At 36.8% G+C, this 7,743-nt stretch overlaps 1 protein-coding gene across 1 annotated transcript in view; it reads right to left on the bottom strand.

Moving 5' to 3' along the window:
- Positions 1 to 2,439: 2,439 nt before the first annotated feature.
- Positions 2,440 to 7,743, bottom strand: part of cunh18orf63 (chromosome unknown C18orf63 homolog) — a 42,590-nt gene continuing 37,286 nt past the window's right edge. Inside the window, exon 15 of the mRNA XM_016491933.1 lies at positions 2,440 to 2,487. The gene's annotated coding sequence lies outside the window, so the exon portion shown is untranslated. The remainder of the gene's footprint in view (positions 2,488 to 7,743) is intronic.

The raw sequence follows: 7,743 nt of genomic DNA on the forward strand, positions 1-7,743 counted from the left end.
CTGAATAATTCTTAATAATAGTCTTCAAGCTTTGAGAAATGTTGGAGACTTACTTAAAGCTCTGGAAGGCTTCTCAACATATAATACTTTACAACCATGTCCAGTGACTGATGTGTTTTCCAAAGTGCTAAAGCCAGTATGTCAGTGCACATAAAATAATACTACTTGGCTTTGTGATGACAAAATTATTTTTGAATTTTAATTAACAGCATGTAAATAAATTCATAGTTTCCCTAGTTTAATTATTTCTTATAATTGTGGCTTTTTTACTTTGAGGAAGAACTCGTCTCAGGTTACTTGTTTAACCATGGTTCCCTGATTAGGGAACGAGACACTGCGTCCTCTAGGGGGCGCTATGGGGAACGCCTCGTTGTGACCCGTGTCTGAAGCATACATTGAAAAAACACCAACTCGTTGGCCAGCAACAGCCATGACGTCACTACCGTCGCCGGCCAACGAGTTGGTGTTTTTTCAATGTATGCTTCAGACACGGGTCACGACGAGGCGTTCCCCATAGCGCCCCCTAGAGGACGCAGTTCGAAGTTCCCATGAAAGGGAACAAAAAAATTATACCTCCATATAAAAACGATTTCATGTCATTACCTTCTAAATATTAAACCAAGTGGATTTGCAGTTCCGGGTGAGCTACGGTGTGATGCAAACATTGAAATCTATCAGTTTATAAATCATGCACTAAAAGTGTTTTGAGGCGATAACATAGTATTGTGCAAGGAACCTTGTGGAAGTGAGTCTTCATTAATTGATAATCTGCCCTGTAATCATAATTTACGCAAAAAATAAATAAATAAATAACTGGTGTTTTACTGTCTCTTTTGAGCCCAGTCTCATGAAAATGCATATAAATAGTACGCCAAATAAAAACGAAAACTCGTGGTATTGATACGCAAAAATGGACTTTGGCATAGATATGATACGAAATTGGTGTGCATATGATACGCAGTTTTCGCATACATATGATACGCATCTACTCCACAACCCTAATTCTACCCATCGCATAGCATATACACGCCAAAGTCCATTTTTGCGTATCAATACCACAAGTTTTCATTTTTATTTGGCGTACTATTTATACGCACTTTCATGAGATTGGGTTGCTCTAGTGCCTCTTTTTTTTGTAAATTGCAGTGAATTGTATTTATAGGTACATTTTTGGAGTTTTGCAAAAATGTTGGTAGAGGCACGTTTTTCCAGTGAGTCTAGGCTTGTTATTTTACATAAAGCAAAACGAAAGGTGAGTGATTAACTTTACATTTGTTGTCTCCTTTGAGAAAAGCCTTAATATTACAAAAATACAGCAGAGGAAATTAAAATAACGTTGCAAAATAAATCATATTCATAAGATTTCTTTGCCACCATGTTTCACATCTTCCAATGTCACAACTTGGCTACTTTTGTATCATCTACAATTCATCATTTTCCTGGTGTTTTCTATGAAGAAGCCTATGTTTTCAGAAGTTATGAATGCCCATTAAAGGACTAGTTCACCCAAAAAATGAAACTTGTGAAAAAGTCATCTCATTTGAATCAGGAGAGAAATCTGCACAGATCAAACACCATTTACAGTCCAAAACAGCTCTAAAGAAATATGTGGGTGGATTTTGATGTGACAGAACAACAGTCGTATTTTGACCAGAAACAACAATTAATGGTGGATTTGTTTCAGCTTTTCACTTCTCAAGATGTTACTTGATGGACTAGAGTGGTGTGGATTACTTATGAATTATTGTGATGTTTTTATCAGCCGTTTGGACTCTCATTCTGACGGCACCCATTCACTGCAGAGCATCCATTGCTGAGACACTGATGGAATGCTACATTACAAAAATCTGTTTCGATAAAGAAATGTTCATTTTTGGGTGAACTACTCCTTAAACTTGCTTGTGTGCCGTCATTGTACAGGACACTACAACTTAGAAAAGCCTTCCACTTAAATAAGGACCTGTAATAAAGAAGTACCTTGAAATTGGCAAAACGATCTCCGAGTATCAAATATAAAGCTTTGGCATAAGTATCATGGCCTGGAATGATCTGCAAGCCTCTGCAAGGCAAAATCAAGCAATTAGAGCCTTATAACCTTTAACAACTAACCTGTAATTGTATCCACAGACTACTTCCAAGTTGTTCATTCTAAGCTTTTATGATGTTTATAAATACTTTTAACCATTCATTTTGGCAAATGTTTAAACCTGTAAAAATTTTTAAATGCATTGTAATTAAATTTTGATTTATTGTAGGTGTTGTTTTATGACATCCTTTGGATCTAATGTTTCTGCAATATATTAATTGACTCCTATGAATAAAGCCTGCATCACGTCTATTACAGCCAAACAATGCTAGAAAGTATATTCAGGGTTAATATGAAATACAAGCTCATGCCAAAAACCATGCATATAATCCACAATACAATGAAATTTTCACTATAAAACACTGCTGGCAGAAGGTGGACAGGCCCTGCTGTGATATGAGCTGAAAGAAAGAAAGAAAGAAAGAAAGAAAGAAAGAAAGAAAGAAAGAAAGAAAGAAAGAAAGAAAGATGTTTGGATTAAACCCTCAAAAAATAAAAATAAATAAATACATACATACAGTACATTCTTTCTGATGAATGAAAAAAGAAAAAACAAATCTGGCATTCATCTTAAAATCTGGTCTGGTCTGAATGTGGACCACTTATCAGTCAATAGCCCTGCTATTAGCAACATTAGACCTTGACAGAATAATGGGATGCAAAGGGAAAACTCTGGAGGAGATAGTGAATGCAGCTTGCATCAGTCTTCTCCGGTGGGGCTGGTGATAAATTAGTGTTCACTCTACAAGCGCTGCCTGGGAAAATGGCAAGAAAAATGCACTGCAGCTGTTTTTTGTGGGATGTTCCTAAGATTACAGAGATTCAATTGTACAAAGCAAATACCGCTGTTAGTAGGGTGTTAATCGCAAAGGTCAATGCAATTTGCCTCACTACGCATATCTTGAAGCCTACAGGAATCACTATATGGGAAATATCACTCTAGCATCTTTTATCCTGCACAACCAAAATGTTGCTCTGGTGACATTTTAACCTCAGTTCAAAGTATTTGCAATCTTTGGGTATTATATTATGTGCTTAAATTATTTTATTTTTTATTTGAAAGAATTTAAGCACATAATTATTATTTTTAATGGCTTTAAATTATTTTTAGAGCCTAACAGCGTCTACTTTTGTTATATAGATAGGAGCAGCTTGGACATTCTAAATAAAATAAATAAATAAATAACACTTTTTACACTTTTTTTTTTGCTCTATTCAAAGTTGGCATGAAATAAAAATTAACTTTAGATTTTTTTTAAATTCTATCTATTTTCTAAATGCATGTTGCATATATTATTCTGAACAATTCAACCATGCGACCAAACTTCATTTTTACCTGCTGCTTTCTTACAATCGACTGAAAGCTCTGATTCTGATCTGCCTCCATAATCAGCCAACAGACAAAATCAAGTTCCCACCTTACATTTTTTCTTTTTCAATAATATGTTTCACTCGGATGTACGTCACTAAACAGAAGAAAAGATCTGTTGCTACTTCCGTTACATTGCGTCTTTGAAGATTAAGTTAAAAAAACAATATAAGGGAAACGTTTTTTTACTGCATGGTCAGAATCAAAGCTTTTATTGGGAGGTGCTTCTCTTCAGCTCTGAAAATGAAAGGCATCATTAGGTAATGGAAAAATAGTCCATAATGGAAAGACACTGAACGAAGGAAAGAAAGAACTGTGTCTGTTTCCGTTTACTACTGCTATTTGACCTGGAACATGTATCGAGTCTCTGGCCAGGGGAAAATCACTTGACTCAAACCGACAGTTGCCTTGAGCAACAGAGGAAAATATATAAATATGTTGAAGAAAGAATAAGCCCTGAAGCAACACCTGAGTCTAGTCAGGCTTTTATGTGAGCTGATCTCAAGAGAACACCTGAGGTGATCGGAAACCTGCTCTCGTTAAGCTCATAATGGCTTATATTGCTTCTGACCAAACTGAACAACTTTAAAATAGAACCGAATATGAATAGAAAACACAAATGAATATGAAACAAACACAAACACAAACAATGCATGATAAAAGTAATACCACTACACCTGATTATGACTATACGCAACAATGAGATTTCTTAAAAATGAGTTATATTTGTAAGCAAAACTAGGGCTTCTGAGACTTTGAATATTGTTGTGAACAATGGGGCGCCTTGGAGTCAAAAAGTTTGAGAACCACTGATCTAGGTCATACAGATATTTCATAAAGAAATAAAGAAACCTGACATAGCATATTGCAGAAAACAAGAAAAGTAGCATGGTAGATGACATGATATTCTAAATGAAAAGTCCAGTAAAAGCTTCTTGAGTCCCTCATTATTTATTCATTATTCTGAATTTAAATTTGACTAGCAGTTTTCTAAAGAACGATTTCTTTCAGCTGAGAGCTATTGCAAAGCTGAAATTTCTCATTTGGTGATCTGGAGAAATGCTTTTATCTGAACTTGGGCATTAGTCAGCCTTCACTGTCTGGCCTGCAGCTAAATCAGAATAATGCTACTGGGCTCTTGACTAACACCAGGGAGAGGGACCATTTATCATGGGTTATGTTTCTGAACTCATTGACTTCCGACACACCCAGAGATCCCTCAGATGAGGCAACCAAATAGATCATATCTATTGACTTCAACTTATCTATTTGCACTCCAGAGCAAATGAAGTGCTTAGGCAATTAAAACCCTAAGTCCAGTGTGGGACGAACCAATAAAGATGGTCTTGCAAAGAACTGCAGTCTTGTACCACTGCAGATGTTTTCAAAATGCCAATGCTATTAGAAATCACAGAGGACAGCTCTGAAAAACAAGAATGGATGCATTCATTGGTAAAGACGCTCCAGCACACAAACTCGAAGCAAACAAAATGTCCAGGACAACCTACTGAAGTGGAACACAAGAAATGTCATCCAACAAAACGAAGAGTCTGGCTCAAGGGCAGAGAAAGACTAAAAGCATTGTGCGGTTGCCAGTTCCTTTTGTCCACCGACTTTCTAGGCCAGCCTTTCACTGAGATTCAACTGCGCATTTAACAAATCTAAAGTACCTTTCACACAGACGAGTCGTGCTTTAACACCGAATGCAAAATAATTGGCTAATTCACAGGTGCTGCTGACCGAGAATGCATTTTATGACTGCACACTAGGTGGCGCAACACATTAATCAGCTGATCATCTTATTGTATTTGACCACTGAGAAGAATAATCACTTAAATGTTGGTGCATAGCACACACAAAATGTTAACAAGCCAGGCTCAGTTCTATATGGGTGCTAAAGCTATAGCACCCGCAAACTAAAGCAAGAGCACCCTCAAGTTGTGGCTGTAAAAATATCATATTGGCGAAACAGATTTGGCAAAGGCTCCAGTGCGTATTTGTGTTCATGCTCTGTGGAGTGTCAAAGGTTTCTATTTACACAGGTTTTTGCAGCATCGAGCAACAGCCAATCACAGACATATCTGTTGATTTCTTGAGCACAATAGCCATTCAGAGAAGTTAGACAGACAGAATTCCCTCACCGCTAAAACGCTGTTCTGAGTTCTGCAAGCTCGCGAATCCTCTTATTATAGCAAAGTGTACATGTGATGTAAATAAGAAATTAATTGATTAAAATGGAACTTTGTGAGATCTTGATGAACTGAAGTGAGTGACAGCTTTTTAGTGATTATAAAGGGAGCGCTCTGAAAAACTGTTTTTCAGACACAGCAAACTTTCAAGGATGACATCTGCATATTTATGTGGGATTCCCTCTCGAAATAGCAATGATTAACAGTGATAACCATAGCAATGGATGGGTCAAACACATATGTCAAAATACATGTGTGTTTTCACTGATTTCAGAAGCACCCTCAGGGATTTAATTCTGGAAGCACAGAAAAAGGAAAGAAAGTGGATTGCTCTACCAGCACCAAGGATGAGTTTGCTGTTTTATTAAATGAGGAAAGGAAAAGAAAAAGATGGCGTTATTGGGTACATCCTATTTTTGAGAAAAGAGAAGAGCACGGAGAGTTCCATAGATTGACAGTGAGTGCCTTGTCAGAAAAAGAAACAAAGTATGCTCTGTTAAAAAAAAAAATTGATGTTGCATTTTTCTCAATGGTGTTATATAATACAGTATTTTTATTGAGTGTAAACACTGGTTTTCAAGACAGCTTTCTGTGCTATAGCGCCACCACCCTCGCCCTTTTGTGCAACAGCAGCGTGTCCGGGAACATGATATAAACCTCAAAACTAATTGGACGGCTCATTTTGTTGTGGGGCGACAAGGGGAAAAAAAATCGACACAATGGTGAAAGAATGGTGAAATTGATCACGCCTGGCTCCATAGGGATCTATTGTTTTCATTCAAGAACATCATCACATCGTACATTCACATCGCTTAATCGTGCTCAGCGTGAAAGGCCTTAACAAGAAAGAGTGATGATCACCCTGACATATCAAGTCCATGACTCAACTATAGCTATATAGTATATACACTGAACAAAATTATAAACGCAACACTTTTGTTTTTGCCCCCATTTTTCATGAGCTGAACTCAAAGATCTAAGACTTTTTCTATGTACACAAAAGGCCTATTTCTCTCAAATATTGTTCACAAATCTGTCTAAATCTGTGTTAGTGAGCACTTCTCCTTTGCCGAGATAATCCATCCACCTCACAGGTGCGGCATATCAAGATGCTGATTAGACAGCATGATTATTGCACAGGTGTGTCTTAGGCTGGCCACAATAAAAGGCCACTCTAAAATGTGCAGTTTTACTGTATTGGGTGTATAACTATAGGATATAGGAAGTGAACTTCCTATTCTTCCTATTCTTATAAAATTAGAATGATTATAAAAGCTTTAACTTATAGTTATCGCTGTTTTTATGGCCTGTTCACACAAAGAACGAAGACTATGTAATCGCCCACTGTTCTGTTAATTATAAGCATACGCTGCAGTTGTCGTTTGACACTTTAAATGCTGAGCTCTTTAAAGGTGGATTCTGATTGGTTATCAATGTCTTTTATCGTTCACCAGCTGGAAAAAGTCGTTATGAAAGTATTGTTATTGTTAAAGCTGTAGTGTGGACATCCCTATTCTCTAAAACTTTGTTACAGTTATCATACTTGGTGTGAACGGCCCTTCATAAAACTGCAAAATCATGCAAACATTATTCATACATCTGAATTACACATAAATATAACGGTCTACCATTCTATAACTAATAATTCAATACTTTTTTAAAGGGGTGGTTCATTGTGATTTCACTTTTTTAACGTTAGTTAATGTCTAATGTTGCTGTTTGAGCATAAACAATATCTGCAAAGTTACAAAGCTGAAAGTTCAATGCAAACGGAGATATCGTCTTTTAAAATTCTGGTCCATCCATCCATCTATAAGTTCAATGTAATGTTCCTAGATTTAATAATATTTCAGTGCTTCATACATTTAACCTGGTCTCATAAAAATACGTACCTCTGGGTACTTTTCTGCAACACCGTTTTTACTGCACGTTTCGCCGCAGTTTCAAAGAGAAATGTCCACTTAGTGGCGCTAAAACACGGGTTCAATACGTGAACCCTGGCACGTTTTTATTACGTTGATATAAGTATTGCTGTGTTTTTATTACGTTGCTTCAGGTACGTATTGCGGCGGTTCAGAATTCAAATATCCAGGGACTGA

This window comes from Sinocyclocheilus anshuiensis, unplaced genomic scaffold, assembly GCF_001515605.1.
Source record: "Sinocyclocheilus anshuiensis isolate Anshui unplaced genomic scaffold, SAMN03320099.WGS_v1.1 scaffold762, whole genome shotgun sequence".
NCBI lineage: Eukaryota > Metazoa > Chordata > Actinopteri > Cypriniformes > Cyprinidae > Sinocyclocheilus > Sinocyclocheilus anshuiensis.